This window comes from Epargyreus clarus, unplaced genomic scaffold (genome assembly GCF_041222505.1).
Source record: "Epargyreus clarus isolate Ecla_fem2 unplaced genomic scaffold, WU_Ecla_fem_2.2 ptg000009l, whole genome shotgun sequence".
Taxonomy (NCBI): Eukaryota; Metazoa; Arthropoda; class Insecta; order Lepidoptera; family Hesperiidae; genus Epargyreus; species Epargyreus clarus.
Genome location: NW_027332217.1, coordinates 4,499,795 through 4,520,185, shown reverse-complemented (window position 1 = coordinate 4,520,185; position 20,391 = coordinate 4,499,795). Strand labels below are relative to the sequence as shown.

The 20,391-nt window shown below is 34.0% G+C and overlaps 1 long non-coding RNA gene across 1 annotated transcript; it reads right to left on the bottom strand.

The window, feature by feature from the left end:
• Nucleotides 1-7,843: 7,843 nt before the first annotated feature.
• LOC140744798 (uncharacterized) lies at nucleotides 7,844-12,612 on the bottom strand. The gene is made up of 3 exons (XR_012102586.1): nucleotides 12,462-12,612; nucleotides 10,785-11,047; nucleotides 7,844-7,976 (listed from the first exon to the last, which is right to left on the bottom strand). It is a non-coding gene; the product is annotated as an uncharacterized LOC140744798 (long non-coding RNA).
• Nucleotides 12,613-20,391: the final 7,779 nt, after the last annotated feature.

Below are 20,391 nucleotides of genomic sequence, written 5' to 3'. Positions count from 1 at the left end.
AAATGCCACAGTCACCTAGACAGACGCAAACCAGGTTATTTTTGTATTAAATAATATTATTATTATAGGAAATGGGCTTCAGCTATAAGGAAACCAAACCACCAAAACCGCAAAAACAAATGGACTGTGTACCTGCGGTTAACTCATTATTGAACAGTTAATTCAATAATTAATTTAATTATATTATTTAATATGTAGAACAGTCATCATAATCAAAATGTTACGTATTTAATTCGTCATTGATATGAATAAGGAAAATATAGACAATTTCCTTTTCGGATATAAACCTATATATTAAGTACCTTTTCTGGTATATTTAGCGATACCTCAACATAGTAATATATATATAATGTATAAAAAATATTTTTTTATATTTTAAAATCTATTAAATGCATTTTATTATGAAAAAGTCATTATAACATTTTAAAATGTAACAGAAAATGTAAAGAACTCCATTGTATACTGATATCCATTACGAAAACAAAGAAAAATTCTTAAAAAATACATTAAAAGAGAAATCTCACTCGAGGGTATCCATGTTGGTATGTACGAAACAAACATAAACGTACCGCTATTAAACAAGATATAACAGCATAATTTCGTTTGATTTGACATGCCGAAACAATTTAATCATTATCTCTGTCGGAAAATTAGCTACGATGAGGGCGATGGACTTTGGGTCCAGTTTTTAAGAGCGTAGAGTGAAAAATTGTGTGTGGAGTTGGGGGATTATAAGTCTTGTGAGCTAGGGAAAGGTATGGCGGAGGAATTGGCGGTATTCGCCAACGACCGCGGTGGAGCGGCTTTGCGAGCCGACGCAGCCAGCCGACTGGGTGGGCAGGCCGCGGCGGTTGGCCCCTCGGATCTCTTTTTGTTTCCCATTTTCGAATTTTAAACATCGAACTGCGAAATCGGTGTGCTCCTTCGAAAACCATTTCGCTCCAGAATCGCACGCGATCTACTGACATTCGCCATCGGCTCCGTCATGCGATTTCAAAACGACTTTCCTAAAGTCCAAATATGATGTTGCCGTGTTAATTAAAACGTTTTCCCCGTTATTACGTTTTCGGGTCAGATAATGTAATAATTATGTCGCCGGTGGCCGCTGCACAATTAAAACATTACTTCTTCGTCGCTAAATTATGTCGTAATTAGCTGAGCAATAATTAAAATCGAAGGTCATTATGGTAGTAAAAACTCGAGTGGGAAGTGATATTTTTTGTGTATTCAGATTTATAAACGAACAGAAGGGACGTATTTTTATGGATGTGAAATCAGATTGTCATAATTGCAAGTTGTCTTTTAAATATATTTCAATTTGGTCTTTCAGAATAAATAATGTTATATTTGTTCTATTTGTAGGTATTTAAATTGCAATAAACTTAGACAAGGTACGAAAATTATCTGCCAAGAACCATAGCTATCCGATCGTGTACATATAATAAATAGTTTTTTTTCTACAATAAAATCGTTTCATCATCTAATTCTTCGGTCCCGAAATGCGCTAATTTATGAACGATTAAAGAAAAAGTTATTTAACAATTACAGTTAAAAAAAATAATTTACGATAATATGAATTTGCGAATGAATATGAATAAGATGCAAGGACATAATATATGAATCAGATTTATTGAATAATTTCGGAATTTATAAATATATTTATTTATTTACTCAAAACTTACAACTAACATTACAGACCAACCTAATGCGTTAGTGTAGTGAAAAAAAAAATGATAATTATATGTTATTAAGTCTTACATAAGGAGACTATGCTTTTTTTAAGTTTCAAAGCTACCATATATTTTTCGCGAAAATTCTTTTAGTTTCGTATGAGACGGCGACGTCACTTTTAAACGTATGTAACTCTATGAAACAGAAGGGTAGCTGTGTGAAAACTCCCATTGGGAGCATTGCTCGACAACCTGCGTTCAGTCATTAGTGCAACGGTACATGAATACAGGAAAATACATGAGGCAACAATGTATTGGAGAAGTGGCAACATGGGCACGATACAAGGAAGATAAAAGATGTTAATAAACAAAAAATAGGTAACAAAAAGTGAAGAGAGTATAAGCGAAGTAAGAAAGAATAGCTTAACAAAAAGAGTATAAAAATCAAATCAAATCAAATAACTTCATTGTGGAATACAGATTTAAACATACCTTACTTACGAAGTTTGGGTAATGTCCGACATATTCCGGCATACGATATTATTATAGAATTATTGTGAATGTTATTAATAAGTATTTTGGTTTGGGATTACACGAATAGGATTATGATAAGTTACATAACATTTTACACTCACAGTCAGCGAAGTATGTTGATAGTTAAATACTTATTAGTTAGGTACTACGATTTTTTCGTATACGCGTCTTATTTTTTATTCCATATCTCTAGAAAATATATTTTAATTTAACGTTTCTGGAAGACAATAATAACCTTGATCCTGAAAGTTCCGTTTTAAATCGAAATAATATTTCTTGTGATGCTATAAAAGAATAAAGATTTTAATTAACTGTCTTGCAATTTTACTTGAAGCGTAATACCTATGAGGTATTACGCTTATTGAATTGATTAATTGAAGCGTAGTACCTATGAGGGATGAAATCAATGAGATACCTCGTCGCGTTGTTGCACCGAGTGAAAAAATATGTCTGTTTAAAACAATACGAGTATCAGTGCAACGTAATCAATCCTATTTTGATATTATATTTGTACGTAATATAATGTACTTATTCATATTTTTGAAGTTGAGATACGAAACGGTATTTGACGGGCCATTTTACCGCGTCTAACGACTTAACCTGACCTAATAAAATGTACATACGAGTACATCAATAAATATTAATTAAATAAGGTACTAAACGTCTATTTTTATGTAATGACGTAGGGCTCTTAAAAAAGTGGAAAAAGAGCTCTCCTTTAAAGCCGGCGTTGCAATAGCAACTGCTCTGGTGTTGCACATGTCCATAGGCGATGTTGACGATTCCACCTGGTAACGCGTCTGCTTTAGGGTTAGGGTCAAATAAAAAATTAAAACCAACTAATATTCCTTTCAGAAATACGCATTGGAGTAGCCTAGTGGAGTACGCTTTACGCTCTAGGCTTCCCCGAATTATATGGAGAGACGCATGCCCAGCAGTGGGACATTCACATTGCAAAAGAGTTGCAGCTAAGGTACTAAACAAACAACAAATTTATTTTACTCCCAACGTGATAATAAATGAAATTAATTTTACCTGAAAAATGTTCAGAACTCTTTCGTACTGATGAAACCATTCGCTCAACATGACGACAGCACTAAAATTCTTCCCGTTTCCCTAACTTCATCACCAATTAATAACAACAATTTATAACACATGATAAATTAACCATAACCTCACGTAAATAAACAATTTCCTCAAAAATAGAAGCACGAAAAATATTAAAAATACCAAAACCAAATTTCATACGTACACAAATCTATGTGATTGAATGCACTAAAGTCAGAAACGTGTCACATTGACAAAATTAAAACCATAGATAAATAATCTAGGCGGTAATGGTAAATAAAAAAAATACTAATTTTCTATTAATCACCTACCGACTAACGATTTTTTAAATAATTATACATCTTTACTTTAACTTTATATAAATATTAACTTAATATAATGTTAATGAAATTATAATTTGAACCATTCATTTTTGTAAACTATTTTTTGTTTACGAAAGAAATAAGCTTCGATAAGCTTCTCTGAAAAATTAATTACGCGTCCAATTTTATACAATACCGATTGACAACTAAAGTGTATCTGTAATATTTAAACTACAATACAAAATAAATATGTGGTATAAGGACAATAGTTATAACTCATTGTTATCAATTCAGATGTACATATTGCAGAATATTACCTACTTAAAGCAGTGAAACCTATAAAAATCTACATTATTTGTACCCGACTGCCAAGGAAGGGCTATTCTTCTCGCGCGTATGTTTGTATTTCTTTTTTTTTTGTTCGTCGTCAAATTGGTATTCTTTAATCCTGGTTACTAAAAATGTTATCATTGAAAATCTACGTTATCTAGAAGAAACATGGATATATTTTACTTGACACTATTCGAAACCGCAGATTACAAGAAGCACAAAAAATACTTTAATTTTATTTAAATTTATTTAATAACAATTAATATAGCAATAATGCACGTACGATACGTATGGAATTTTGTTGTATTCTTTATTTATATTGTACTTACATGCCTATGGATTGTCACCGTAGTACTTTTAAACATTTATGGAAGACTATATTCTTTTTGAAAAAATAGTGTAAATGTTATTTATTTAAGTACATATAAAATTACATCAAACTTACCTCACTACGCCGCAGACTTTGCTTCAAAATGGACCTGAAACAGAGATTAAATTTGTAAAATTCAAAATTCAAACAAACAAAACAAGTTATAAGCACAAACGAGACCGGTTAAATGCAGTCAATTTAATATTATTTTCAAAGAGTTTTGCAACCGAAACTAATGATTAGCCGGTTTGATAATTTAGTATTTATGTTCGATGGTTAAGCCTGAGGCTGGGACAGTATTCGTGACCTAGATATTTTTGAGTTCTGCCAACGAATGAGGTCCTTTGAAATTGTTTCTGTCAAAGGATAATCGGGGTAATTTGGTATCAAAAGGTATGATTAGGGGTGTTGTTTGTGCGAATGCTCCCTAACCCGGAGTCACAAAAAGCTGGTGAGAACTGGCGAAATTACAACCTGTCATATCGCAGACACGATCATGATGAACACATGTGAAGGTCATGAGAATAATTATAGCAATTATTCTGCTGGGTTTAGAAAAGAGTATCGGTCTATTTAGTTACATTGTAATTCAAAAATATATGAGTAATTCCATTTAAGATTTTCATAACTTTTCATTTGGTCAAATGTTTCTATGTAGTTCGACTACCGTGATAACAGACACGTTAATAAGGTGTACAACTGTACTGTATGTATATCAATGTAGATAGCTATAAATTAAAAGTTTATAGTACTTAAATTAAAAAGGGTTCAAGTTAGGTAACTCTACCAAATAGAGTCTACATTTTAATATCGTTTTAAGGGTTCCGTACCCAAAGGAAAAACGGAACCTTATTACTAAGACACCGGTGTCTGTCCGTTTGTCCGTCTGTCCGTCTGTCCGTCTGTCCGTCTGTCCGTCTGTCCGTCTGTCCGTCTGTCCGTCTGTCTGTCTGTCCGTCTATCCGCCTGTCCGTCTGTCCGTCTGTAATAAGGCTCTGTCTCCTGAACCGTAATAGATAGAAACTTGATTTTTTACAGAGTATGTATAAATATGACCGCCATAACAACAAATAGGGACCTACTAAAAATAAAAAAAATAAAATGAAAATAAATGGGGGTCTCCATACAAGAAAACCGCTATTACTCGACGTTTTTCGCTTTATCTATTGAACAGTAATAGGTAGACTGTCCAAATTTTTACAACGTATTTACTTTAGTGGCTGCTATAATAATAAATACTAAAAACAAAAACATACAAAAATGTCGGTGGTACGGAACCCTCCGTGTGCGATTTGACTTGCACTTGGCCAATTATTAAACGATCTCTTGAATCGGTCCGATCGATTCGAATTCTGTAGGCGGTACCAAAACTGATAAACAAGTGAAACAGACATGATAACAATTGGACATACAATATACAAACAACAATTTACTTCATTTGGGTAGATTTAACATTATGTTTTGATAAGCATTTCCATTGATTATGAAAACAAATGCAATGAAATCATCATTGACGTTGCAACAGACGATTTTAGTAGCAAATGGGTGGATTTCACTGATATGGTCAATGATAACAGCTGAGAGGACGTCACAGGCATAATTATGAAAACCATCCGTACCATTCACGACTACGTCAACTGTTTAATATGTGTCATTTAATGTTTTTTACTGTAAATTTATTATAATACAGGAATAGCAGACGAGCATGCAGTCCACCTTATGTTAAGTGTCGCCTATGGACATCTGTAATCAACTCAAGATAGGTTTAGATATTCCTACCTGAAGTCGATCACAGATGCGGCGCTACCCCTCAGGACTACGCTGGAACCCCTCGGTAAAGTATGTCTCCCTTACCACACCCTTCAAACCAGTACACAGCAGCGCTTAACACTGCTGTTGTTTGCCAGAAATAGGTGTGGCGGTGGTGCCGCTGGAGTTGAACCACGAAGGGTTCTACCATCCACATACATTGTAAACATGTCAGATTCGTTTTATATTATGAAATGTCTCTTTTTCTATTTTCTAAAAAATATCGTACTTAAACTCGAACATGATTGCTCGATACATGATATTGATGAGCTCGTATATAATTGACTTTTAATACAATATGTTCTATATTTATTTAAGTGAGCATTAAAAATGTTTTTACCACGCTTTTACTAGCTTGGGTTGTATGTATGTATGTAATGGGATCTTTGAACTCGATTTTTACCCACTTTGAACGGTCCGATTAAATTAAAATTTTGGAACAACTATCAAGAACCGATGACAATACACGATTTTAATAATTAAATCCCATTCTTCTCATCAGGATGTTCAGGAATCAGGATTAACGATTTTCCTTGTGCGAATTTAGCGTGGATTTTAGCGTAAAAAAAAATATGAATCCAAAATATTTCAAGCTAAACAACAAAGAACGTTTACATAAAAGTTTTGAATCCCTAAAAATTAAAATCAAAATTATTACATCATTTACATAAACTATTTAGGTTTTCTAAATACCAAAAAAAGTACCTGGTTGTGTCAAATATTAAATACAGATATAATGATAGCCTTTCTATGCGAAGAACTAATGAATGGTAAGGCGTTCATTAATACAATAGTGTGACAATATCCATTGATATCATTAAGAGAAGTCAACGACCACGATTAAGCTGAACTCCTCAAATAGCCGGATGAACCAGGATTTCCGTTGTCCACTCACACATTTGAACCTAATACAATCGGAGCAAAGTTTATGCGTAAAGCCGTAACCCCGACTATTGTTTCAATGATAGCAAATAAAAAGCAAACCAAGAAGAAGGCAAGAACCTGGTTACGGAATTTGTCTGGGGAGACAGTCTGCACGCCCATTTTGCCGTTGCCGCTTCCTATTCCGGCTATTGTTGAGCGTCCTGTCACAAATATGCATGCGTACACGCACACACGCATATAAATGATAGAAATTGAACTCAACGTCTATTCGAGTATCGATCGCACACTTGCACGTACGCAACTGTGTTTACGCGACTATCTACAGTCACTAACACAAGCGTACAGCCATCAATGAACTTGACGTATCGCTCAAGAATGGAGACCTTGAGTGAGGTTGTTTCTCGAGTATTCTATGTTGACTGTGGAGCATTGAACTTGATTGAGAACAGATCTCTAAATAGATTAATTATATGAATCAAGATCAATGTCGCTATTCATTTTAATTGCGACTGATATCTGCGGCGATGTATGAAACGTATTTCTCTCAATATTTTGCTCTATGTGACTCATTCAGTATAAACAACTGAATTTATTGGCGCGAAAGTACTCTGGCACGAACTCCATTCATCATCTGAGCGCGTAACCTAGAAAATATTTTGACATTCACTCACTGAAATCGTGCGGCCTACTTGAAAAATGAAGTATACCGGAGTTAAATATCAAATCTATTTCAATTGTCGGATCGGAAACGACGAAATAGTTCTTATACACAAATAATTTAAATTGACGTGTCCATGTATGTGTGTATTTCATATATGTGTATTTGAGTAACATACAGAAAAATATATGGACTTTTATACATAAAGATTGTACAATCAAACAAACTTACCAAGTGTAGTTCGATTGAAATTATGCTCCTAGTTGTCTCGTCCGAAGATGATCATAGAATACTGACTGTTAGTTAGCTCCCTAGCACTTACTAACGCCACATAAGTTTAAATAATCTTTCTGAAAATAAAAATTCTGCATAATCTGTACCTCGTTGTCTGTCACGCGCTGTCATTACGTCGAGCTGTCATTCAGTTTAAAGTTGTAAATATATTTTAGTATAGGAGTAGCATACAAGTATGCCGTCCACCGGATGTCAAGTGGCTACTGCCGCCCGTGGACATCTGTTACTACACTTAATTAATTCTACAACTTTCGGGAGCAGGTGTAATACCTGCAGGGGAGGGTGGGACTGATCATCTTCGGACGAGACAACTAGGAGCATAATTTCAATCGAACTACACTTGGTAAGTTTGTTTGATTGTACAATTATGCCCTAGTTGTCTCGTCCTCGATGATCATAGAATACTGACTGTTAGATGTTCAAAGACCTGTTGTAGAATCAATACGGACAAACATCACACAGCTATGAAATAAATACGCCACGCAGGTGCTGACCTGTGTGGTGGAACGGTCGCTGTACCGGTCGGAAACGCAGTGTTCAATTAGGAAACATCCTGAAAATCAAATAATAAATTCTGTTTCAACTCCGCGCTTCCATTAATTCTTCCCTGTGTGTGTTTATGACTTCTTTACTTAAAAAAGAACCAATTATAATAAGAGAATGTAGCATAATTCAGCATCTTATACATTCAATACAAAAAAAAGCACAGTACTTATAAAATAAATATTTTTCGACTTGGCGGTGGCACTGCCGTGGCCCCAGAAGTCTTATCTATTACATAAGTATATATAATAAATGATAATATGTAACAACACTTATTGCATAACTTTTGATTGCATAGATGAGGCAATCTATAGCACAGTGTACTAAATGATACCACCAAAATGGTTCAAATGGACCAAATATGGTTCCTTATGAAACATAAATAAAATATTTAAAATATTATTATATGAATTTGTTTTTTTTTTTTTTTTTACAGAGTCCAAACTTCTCAAGTTTCATAATTTTATGTATAGTTATCATTTATATTAACTTGATTGGTAATAGTGGAGGCTAAAGTATGTAATATTTTGTCTCGAAAAAAAAATAAATATAGTAATCATTTATATTTTCTCTGCATTTCAAATGTTTATTGCTGCAGTAAGAAGGCTATCTACATATAGGTACTATTAAAATAATAATAATAATACTGTAAAGTATCACTTGTTAACATTTGAATACAAATTTTGAATCCCAATTTTGAATACAAAAAACGTCTATCAGGAATGCTCCCTGATACCATTTTTCTTTTTTTTTTTTTTTTTTATATTAATGTAATGTTCCACATATATATACTTGTATCACACGTATGTGAATTTCTCATTTGTTCTCAAGACGGAGTTATTTGAACGCACGCGGGATATCGGTGCGCTGGATCCTTTAGCGATTTGACACTGTGGGATTCAGCACAATTACTCATGGCGTTTTACAAATATAAATTTATATATTTATTTATTATGTACTACCTCTATATATATAATATGTATGTATATATTTATGTACATATATTTGCATAAATTGTAATTATAATTAAATATAATTTGTAACTGTCGAATTAATATAAACATTGTATATATTAATTAAGTGATATACATAATAATATATATCACAAAAATCACTGTGAACTCATCTTATGCTCAGCTGTATGAATAAATATGTAATTATTTTGAGGGATATAATTGGTTAAGACTCCAATAATATTTTAATCAAGGTAAACAAAGGTTGGATATCTGATAGGTTACCCTGAATTCCAGTTTCTTTATTCTTTTGATTTTGTCCTATAAAAATATGGAGACATAGAAGATAATATTTCAATGTTGTAAATATTATTGTGTATACTTTTGAAACTAAATATTTTATTTCATTCCCATTCTGTATGACCTAAGTAGTTCCTTGATATAAAATTTATGAATGAATTTATATAATTCAAAAATGCCTTGCTTTTTTCACCAAATTTACTTAATATAATCCTTAAGATTATGCAAGTGTAGGTGCTGTATACTAATAAAGCATTTTATCCACTAATTGCTGTGGCATATTATTAAAGTCATCTTAACAAAGGATTTCAAAAAGAAAGTAAATTTATTTAATTAAATATATATTTAAAGATAGCAATTATATGGACTGAATTTCAAGGAACTTACGTTTCCTTTAAATGAATAATTTTATTTATTTTTGTTGACACATAATTGTCAAGTATGAAATACCAGGCTATGATATTTATATTCATAAAGGTACATAACAAGTGTATATATGCTATAAGTCAGCCAATAATAATAAATAAGCAATAAACTCTTATAAAAAACTGAACAAATTTTTATATCAACAAACAAAATTTATATCAAATGATGTTCTTATTACTTACTTACTAGGCAACATGTCACTCCTTCAATAACACATAGCTAGCTTTATTACTTGTCAAAAATAGCCTTAGGTAACAGTTTTGTATACAAAATATATTATCACATAGTACAATATTATTTAAGTCTATGCTAATTAAAATTATTTATTGAGCAGGTGGCCTATGTTAAAATTTGTTATGTTCAAATATTGAAATAAAATTAGTTTCTTTCTTAAATTTAATATGCGTATGCATTGTATTACCATGTTGCTGTTAAGCTAAGGAAACAAATTGTAAAGGAATAGAATGGTTGACTTGTGTTTTTTCCTTAAATATTGTTACTTGTACATTGTTACCGAATGAATGTTATCTATTATTTCCATTTCTCATTTTAGAGGGAAAATATATTCATTCATAGGTCAGCATAATTAAGATGGTAATCATGCCATCAATGGTATGAATCAAATTTGATATTTATACATACCAGTCTTGTACAGTTGAGTACGGTTAAGCATTGAGTAACTCCGGAATGGATGCCTGTCTTCCTTCCTGTGTTGAGTTGCAGGTTGGTTCAATCTCTTTCTTGCCATCGTCTGGACACTTGTATAGAGAGGTCCCCACTAGTTTAAAGAACTGGGTTAATTTTAGTTTTTGGTATTTGCTGTACAATTATTAAGTCTTCATGTTTGATGTAAGTCATCATAATATTAAAAAGTCGTCTGCTTCTCTAATAGGAGAAAAACACCTCTGAAACATAATTTTTTTAGAGATATAGGAAACCATATTTTATTTGTGGTCATGGTTACCTAAGGTACAGTATAGGTACTGTATAAGATACAGTATAAGTACTTTGCAGCAACATTATATCTGTGATGATATAATGTAAGATTTTGTTACTGTTGTGAACAACTGCAATGGATTACACCCCGGGATAATACCCACTTGTTTGTTAATCAATAATGAATGAGTCTCGTTTCATTATGGATTCAATAACCCACCATCATCACAGAATTGAGCTTTGGAAACTATATCTATTTTTTTTTTTTTTTTCAAATGTGATTGTTTCCCCAAATACTCTAAGTTATTCACCAAACATTCGGTCACAATTCTTCTATCCCAATTTCTATCCCACTACTGGGTACAGGTCTCTCCTCAGACTGAGAGAGTTCTTGCATAGTCCATGATAAAATAAATCCTATGTGCCTTATTCACAATCTGATTAGCAATATTTTTGTCAATAATTAAATTGCTTCATGAATAAGTTTAATTTTAGACGGGCTATAAATTTCATGTCGTTTCCAAGTATTTCAGGTATAAATAAATATTTGTTATGATAATGTTAATACTTTATCATTATAAATTGTTCACTTGAAATTAATGTTATAAGTAAGTTATCAGGGCTTTTCATTAGCCTAATCAGTAACCGTTCTTCATTTATTGTTGGTAAGATTAATCTCCCCTGCAATTCTTATAGAAACATGCTTCAAGTGCTCATACCAGCTGGATCTTGGAAAGACACATAGTGGTCCTATATGGAATATTAACCACTGTTTACAATGAACAGTTATTAACTGTCATTTATTACATTGCTCTTTAGAACTAAACAATATCACAATAGTTGCAATAAATGTATGACCATGATATTCCTTGCGAATATCCATGGCAGCTTAAGCAAGTTTGACCATGATATTCCTTCTGAATATATGGCAGCTTAAGAAATGATCAGAGAAAAAACAAAGATCAGATAGGTCGGCTTTTGAGTTTTCAAATGTTTTGACACCGCCTCACCCCACAGGTGGGCCTGAGTGTCTATCAAATGGTATATAAAGCCCATTCATTTGTTTTGAAATATTTCAATGCCGCCTTACCCATCTGCTGGGCATAAGTGTCCATTATCTGGGACTTGGTACATCTCTGAGCTCCGAGATGTACCGACACGGTCACACGGTCACACAATGAAGGTGAGCCTAAGTATCCATCAGATATGTTTCAAACCCTTTTTATGAAATCTTTTGACGTTGCCTTAACGTCCATCTGATGATTTTGAAGGACCGTCTTTGAGTTTTGAGATGTTTCAACACCGCCTCATCCCGCAGATGGGCCTGAGTGTCCATAACAAAACACAGAATTGGCGGGAACATAATAAAGAAAATAAACTTACCAATACATTCCGGAACGAACTTGTCGTTGTCGAACTCGCACAAACATTGCCCGTATATCCGCTCCGTCCGTATATCCATTGAAAATTCTTCTTGTTTGGTCTCCAATCGTCATTTTTTAACATAACACTATACACATTATACATAAAATAACATATTTTATATATTATTGCGGTGACAAACATGTGGCGTCGTTAAGCGACATAGAAAACGAATGACAGCTCGACGTAATGACAGCGCGTGACAGACAACGAGGTACAGATTATGCAGAATTTTTATTTTCAGAAAGATTATTTAAACTTATGTGGCGTTAGTAAGTGCTAGGGAGCTAACTAACAGTCAGTATTCTATGATCATCGAGGACGAGACAACTAGGGCATAATTATACATAATGAAGTCCATATATATTTTTATATTTTTGTCATTCACAATTCTGGAAAAATCTAAATGAATATTGACATTAACTAAAATATTAAAATTCTTAATACTTAGTAAAAAATTATCTACTTACTAAGCTAAATTTTAAACTTAAAAAAGATACGACAGCAAAAGGCAAACGAAACCGCGCCGCAACACGGTATCAAAAATTTCAATAGTCGGATCGGATATGACGCAAATAGTGCAGATATTTTAAGAACGGTTCCGTGATCCGAATCCGCGTATTGTCCCGCGTACTTTCGATGTTTGACTACACGTAACTGACTGTTATACAAGTTAACTATAAACTTTGTAAACATTGACTTCTTGTCTGTCTTTTAATATTTACTACGACGGTTTTTAGGGTTCCGTGCCCAAAGGGAATGAACGAGACTCTATTACTAAGCCTTTACCCGTTTGTCCCTTTGTTACAGGGCTTTATGTTTTGAACCATAATTGATAATCATAATTGATAATAATTTTAATTTTTTACAGAGCATGTATTACCGTGGTTGCTATAACAACAAATACATACTAAAAATGAAAAGAGGTTGAAGATAAATGGTATTCCGCATAGAAGAAGCTAGTATTTTTCGACAAAATTCTATATCTATTGGACCATAATACTCGTAAGTTAAAAATATTCACAAATGACTTCTATGGCTGCTTTGATAGCAAATACAAAAAAAAAACAATAAAAAATAAAAAATGATGCTACGGAATTCTCCATGTGCAAGTTAGACTCGCACTTAGTCAATTATTTGTTTATGCTGCGATGTCATTCAATGGATTCTATATGTGATATTCAACCTTCCACATGGCTGACTAGTGTCCAAATCACCATCGTATACAAGTTTGAAACATCGCGGATCTGCGCATCGCTCCACGTATTTCGCTGTTTGACATCACGTAACTAACAGTTAAATTTAAATTCAAATTATCGCCATATTAAGCTTTGTAAACGTAGTGTCGATAATTATATTGCTTACACATGGTTTTTACTATCGACGGTAATGATGGTATTTTCGATTTTAAGAATAAGTAAAAAAAATATTGATCTTGTTATTTCATACGTCTGACTCTCATCAAAAAACCCAAATAACCACTAAATATAGAATGTTATTAGTACCCTTAGTATAAGTTTTACGTTTTTACAAAAATAACTGGTTTTGTATTTGTTTACGTATTTGCCCATACATATCCAATCAGCGCCTCTAGCGGACTGGATACAGTCCAGATCCTGTTCAGTTCAGTGATAATTGTATCAGGATGTCTATTTATGTTTTTTTTTTATAATATAAGAGTAGCAGACAAGCATGCAGTCCACCTGATGGTAAGTGGCTACTGCCGCCCATGGACATCTGTAATCAACCCCAGATAGGATTAGATATTCCTACCTGAGGTCGGCCACAGCTGCGCCGCAACCCCTGAGGACTAAGTTGGAACGCCTCGGAAAAGTCTGTCTCCCTTACCACACCCTTCAACCCAGAACACAGCAGCGCTTAACACTGCTGTTATTAGGTAGAAATAGGTGTGGCGGTGGTGCCGCCGGAGTCGAACCATAAAGGGTTCTACCACCTTTAAAACATTAACTTTATTAACTTTATTTAAAACTTTATGTCATTTATTACTCCTATATCTTGAAACAGTAACACTACATAACAATGATTGCCTAACAATTATTTCATAATTTTCTACTAATTATACATTTTAAAGTATTGCAGCACGTTGCGAACGTGCGACGTGACTCATATTCCAATCTAAGGCCTTTTAAAAAATGACCTACATGGAGATGAGTGTGCTTAATGCGTGACCGAAAATTTCATTCACATTCCCCACTCAGTTCCGTTCTGTGAACTTGGATTGTGATCGAAAAATCCCAATGGCGAAATCAAAGGCTAAAGTGGAGTCAACGTTAAACAATCCGTTGCAACAAGTTAAAGGGTTTACATTACTAGAAATGAATCACAAGTCATAATAGAACATTATCTATATTACATATACTTACTAGCTGACCCGGCAAACGTTGTGTTGCCATATAAATAAAAAAATGTTAAGCGTGAACAACCCTTATCACTTAGGGGTATGAAAAATATATAGTAGCCGATTCTCAGACCTGCTGAATATGCATATAAAAATTGGTGAAAATCGGTAAAGCCGTTTCGGAGGAATACGGAAACATTGTGACACGAGAATTTTATATATAAGATATTGCTTATCTAAATACTTCCAAATGATTGTTAAAGTGTTTATAATTTACAAGATTTTCTTTCAAGATCAGCTACAAGATTTTTATTTCAATGGTATAAAACTGAAAATTGCCCTATGAACGACTTTTAATTTGTCATTTTGAATAAATGCGTGAATAAAATAGCCATTTTCTTTGACTCGTGACGTCATTGCGTTAGTAAACATTGTAATAACGCATAGTAATAGTACCCAAAAAATATTTTTCTTGTCGAAGTAACAAAATGGGCATAAATGGGCAAAATAGCGACTTCCATTAGATATTCGAAGAATAGAGTAAACATAGTGAATTTTTAATTTCAATAATTAAATTTTAATGTATACTTATTTGTTTTGAATAGAATTCAATATTTCTCGATTGCTTTTTACAAATATGTAGTAAACATTTAGTTTTACATTTTTATAACAAGTGGCGTATTTCCCTATTCTTTTTTTTTAGTCTATGTCGGCATGGACAACCAATACGACGTACAGCTACAGCTAAAAATAATATAAATTGTTGATACAAGTTTTTATCAATTCTGCACACTTTTCCTTATTTAAAACAAATTCACATTTACTTTCAATCACTATTATTGAGGAAAATAGGTATAAGTTAATTAATATAAGTATCTTATATCAATAAATAATGTCATATCATGCAGAATAGTTATATCCCCGTTGTACCAAAGAATTTAGCTTATTTTCCTCATATATAGAGTTCTGCACGATTACACATAAACAGGATACAGGAACTGTGTATTGTGATTCCTTGTATCAGTGATACTTATATCATAATAGCTGGATGTGATTTTATGGTACTTAGCTGTGATATTTGTCAATTAATTGGCATTGCAGTAATATGACGGTGTACTATGCTCCTCGCTTGGAGCATAGACACTTTGAAGGTGGCTGAACCCTTTATGGTTCGACTTGAAAGGCAACATCGCTCCACCTTCTTCTTTCTTTAATATACCGGTTTGAAGAGTGTGGTAAGGGAGTCATACTTATCCAAGTAGTTCTAACTTTTTTTTTTAATAATACAAGAGTAGCAGACGAGCATGCAGTCCACCTGATGATAAGTGGCTACTGCCGCCCATGGATATCTGTAATCAACCCTAGATAGGATTAGATATTCCTACCTGAGGTCGGCCACAGATGCGCCGCTACCCCTGAGGACTAAGCTGGAACGCCTCGGAAAAGTATGTCTCTATGTTTAATCACCTAATTTGACTGAATGACAAATAATCTAAGTTGTCTTAAAATTTTACATAAACGAAAAATATTTAATACAAGCGACGTCGACCCATTTCGTCCGCGATTACTGTATGTCTTATCCTACTCTTGATTGGTACTTGTGATACTATTTCCGTAAAATTATATACCTTCTCTGTAAACCTATTCCGAAGAAGAGGCCCATTGAGTCGTCATATAAGTTGAAAAAAATTAAAAACCTAATAATCCTAACTAATATAAATGCAAAAGTGCATTTGTTACACTTTCACGCATTAACTACATATATAACCTATTGTCGTATTATTTCGTACACACATTGTCAGAGATTCAGAAAAGGACATAGGGTATCTTTTATCTCAAAAAGTATCGTTCCCGAAAAATAGATGAAAACCATTCAATGAGCGCGAAGCCGCGGGTAAATACTAAGGAGATATAAAGGTGAAACACCAGTAGGTACCGAGAGTTCCAATTTAGTTCAAATCGGACTCCATCCTATCTGGGGATACTATTTACCGCGAGGTGGACTATTAGTAATAAATAGCCTAGTGGTTAAGAAACTGGGCCTCTCGATCGACGGGTCCGAGGTTCAAATCCCAGGCCTCTGATTTATCAAAATTATGTGCGTATTACATATTAATTTATCACTTGCTAAACGGTGAAGGAAAACATCGTGAGGAAACCTGCATACCTCAGAGATTTATAAATAAAAATCTCAAAGTTATGTGAAGTCTATCAATACGCACTTGGCCAGCGCGGTGGACTATGGCCAAATCATTCTCATTATGAGAGACCCGTGTCCAACAGTGGGACAGTAATGTGTTGTTGATGATGATGATGATGAAGTTTACTACTGCTATAGTATAAAAAGTATACAATCGTACCTTGATCAGACGTTATACGGTAAATCAGTTGCGCTGAAGCAAAACAATGCACTTTATCAATTATTCCCCAGTACAGTGAACTACCTACTACAGAGTAACTACGTTTGTGATAAGAATTGACCATTGCATGCCATTTTATAATAGATGGCTACTAAATGAATCATTGTGTACATTTCAGATTTTCAGATTTCTTGATGTCAGTCTAATGAGTTCTAATAGTTCTAATTAGCATAAGCATGGGAAATCATAGGCCAAAAGCTAAGTTTATTTATTTTTATTACCTATTTCTGCCTAATAACAAGTAGTCCTTAGTTAGTCCTCAGGGGTAGCGGCGCATCTGTGGCCGACCTCAGGTTGGAATCTATTCTTATCAGGAGTTGAATATAGATTTCCATGGGCGGCAGTGGCCACTTACCATAAGGTGGACTGCATGCTGCTACTCCTATATTATGAAGAGTAAAAAAATCGAAATTAATGTTTTTAACTAATATCTAACGTTATTAATTAATATATATATCAATATATAAAAATCTCGTGTCACAATGTGAGTTACCGTACTCTTCCGAAACGGATTTACCGATTTTCACCAATTTTATATGCATTTTCAGTAGGTCTGAGAATTGGCTACTATCTATTTTTCATGCCCCTGGGTAGTTTTTATGGGGCAACACAACGTTTGCTGGGTCAACTAGTAACTAATAATATTCTACTCTACTTTCGCACTACTAACGCTTATACAATTTCTTATCTAAATAGTAATGACATAATCCACCTTATCATTAAGGTATCGTGATAAACCAATACAAATATAGCCAAGTACTTAACAAAAAGGTACGAGTAGTAGTAATAAGTTAATCGATTCCAAAAACTGTAATACGTAAAAGATAAGAAATGACGAATATTACGTATACTTCGCAACTGCTATTATCGAAAATTATCGCGTATTCGTTTTTCCTTTTCGGTAAGTCTCTCATTAGGTGTCTAATATTAGCACTAAGCAAGTAATTATGATAACAAAGACAGTAGTTAAAGTTTATTATTGTAATAGTCGCGTGGCTGCGTGTCTCATAGTGTTTTCGCTTATTTACCATTTTTATCCTGTTGCTTTTTCGAGTTTTTAGAGTTGTATGTCTCATTCCTTGGCATGCTCTTCAGTCCAAACGGCTTGAAGAATTTTACTATGTGTTGTAGTTAAATTCGTCTGAATTCTGAAAGTAACGTTGGTCATAATTTTAAGCAGTCGGCATTTTGATTTTTAAAAATTACTATTACAAATTCTAGCGCAGTGCAATATTAAGGCAGACAGGTTATTTGATGAAAAGTAGTCGTTGTCGCGTATGGTTATTTGAAACTGGGTTTTCAAAGCATCGCCTTCTTTGAAGGAAAGCTCATGTGTACTTTTTTGTAACAGTTCCATGTCATAGCGCTCTGCAAAAGTTCGGGAGGAGTTCATAACACAGTTTTATCGTATAAACAATCGTGCAAACCAAACCATTATTGTCCCACTGATGGGCACGGGTCTCCTCTCAGATTGAGAAGGTTTAGGCCATAGTCCACCGCGCCTCCAAGTGCGTATTGGTAGATTTCACATATATTTGAGATATATTTTTTTACATCTCTCAGATATGTAGGTTTCCTCACGATGTTTTCCTTCGCCGTTTTAGCAAGTGATAATTAATTTCTAATACGCACATAATTTCGAAAAATCGGAGGTCGGTGGAGGCCTGGGATTTGAACCTCGGACCCCTCGATCGAGAGGCCGAGTTTCTTAACCACTAGGCTATCACTGCTAGTGCAGGAAAATAAAGAACGATAATCTGCAAGCTTAAAGGTTGTAATTGATGGGAAACACTCAGATCGATCACAATTCGGATCGCGTGTTTTATTATGGCTTACAGTTTTATTCATTAGATAATCGTCATATTAATGTTACATAACCTGCAAATATTCTAATTTCATTTGTACTGCAAAGATTTTGAACATTAATTCAGTGATTTATTTTACGGTACAGATCGTATAGATTAATTTGCAGTCAGCCACAACACGCATGGCCGCTCTGGCAATAACATTAGCATTGGTCATACCCACAACAAACTGGCGCCTATTTCAAAAGTCATTTAGATCAACATCTCGCTGACTCACAGAACTGTTGTTGTTTTTTTTCACTCCAGCTGCCAACGAATGTGAAGGACGCTTTCTCCGTGATTCACCTGGGAACCACTCGCGGATTCATCTCCGGAAATTATTAATAATCGATAACGCAACGTTTGTTACGACATCGCAAAGTCGTTTCCTCTCGACCACGGTCATGGCACAGATTCCGGGAAGGTCAGACGATACCGAATTTCACCACGGTTCATGACTACCTTAATTTCGCGATATTGATAAAAATTATGAAAGGATGACGCGAGAATGTTATGTCCAATAATAGTAAGAATCTAGATTTCAAATCAAGAGTGAAAAGGCTATGACATGCGTGCTACTTAAGCCGCGTCAGCTTACCATCAGGTGAGATCAAGGCCAAACGCGTGCCAAAAATAATGATGTAATTCCCTATTATCTCTTCTTATAAGTATAATGTATCAACTACTTTACCAGCACTTTGGCTAGCTGTATTACCTATATTAGCTGGTCTATTATAGATTATCTCTTAGTTACATTGCTTAAGAATTACTGAAGATTCTCTTGATGAAGGTCAAGATCTTGTTTGTAAATATTGCTAAAGTTTCTAATCAATCATTTTAATGATATTGTAATATATTTGGTAGCGTAGGTATATAAATAACTGACTGAATATGCAGGAAAACTCACACGGTTAATATAAACCGCAAACCAAAGCACGTGGCTCGGTCTATCAAAAACATTATTTGGTAAGAGACGCAAGGTCCCAGGTTCCCATATATGATGGTGATGGACTGTAAAAGTAAAGTAAAATAAAATGGAAAATAAAACCATGCAGGATAGCCAAGCTTAGCAAAACGTTAGTAGGAATCTTAGTGGTTTATCCTATCGTAATAAAATAATGTTAAGGGCTATAAAAATTTCATTCTATATCAGTAACTCTCCCATGCTAGGCATGAGTCTCCTTCACAGAGTGTGATATTTGTCTGGGCGAGCGGGGCAGCCGAGACTTGCGGACTCGTACACACCCTTAAGTATCTAAAAAAATTAT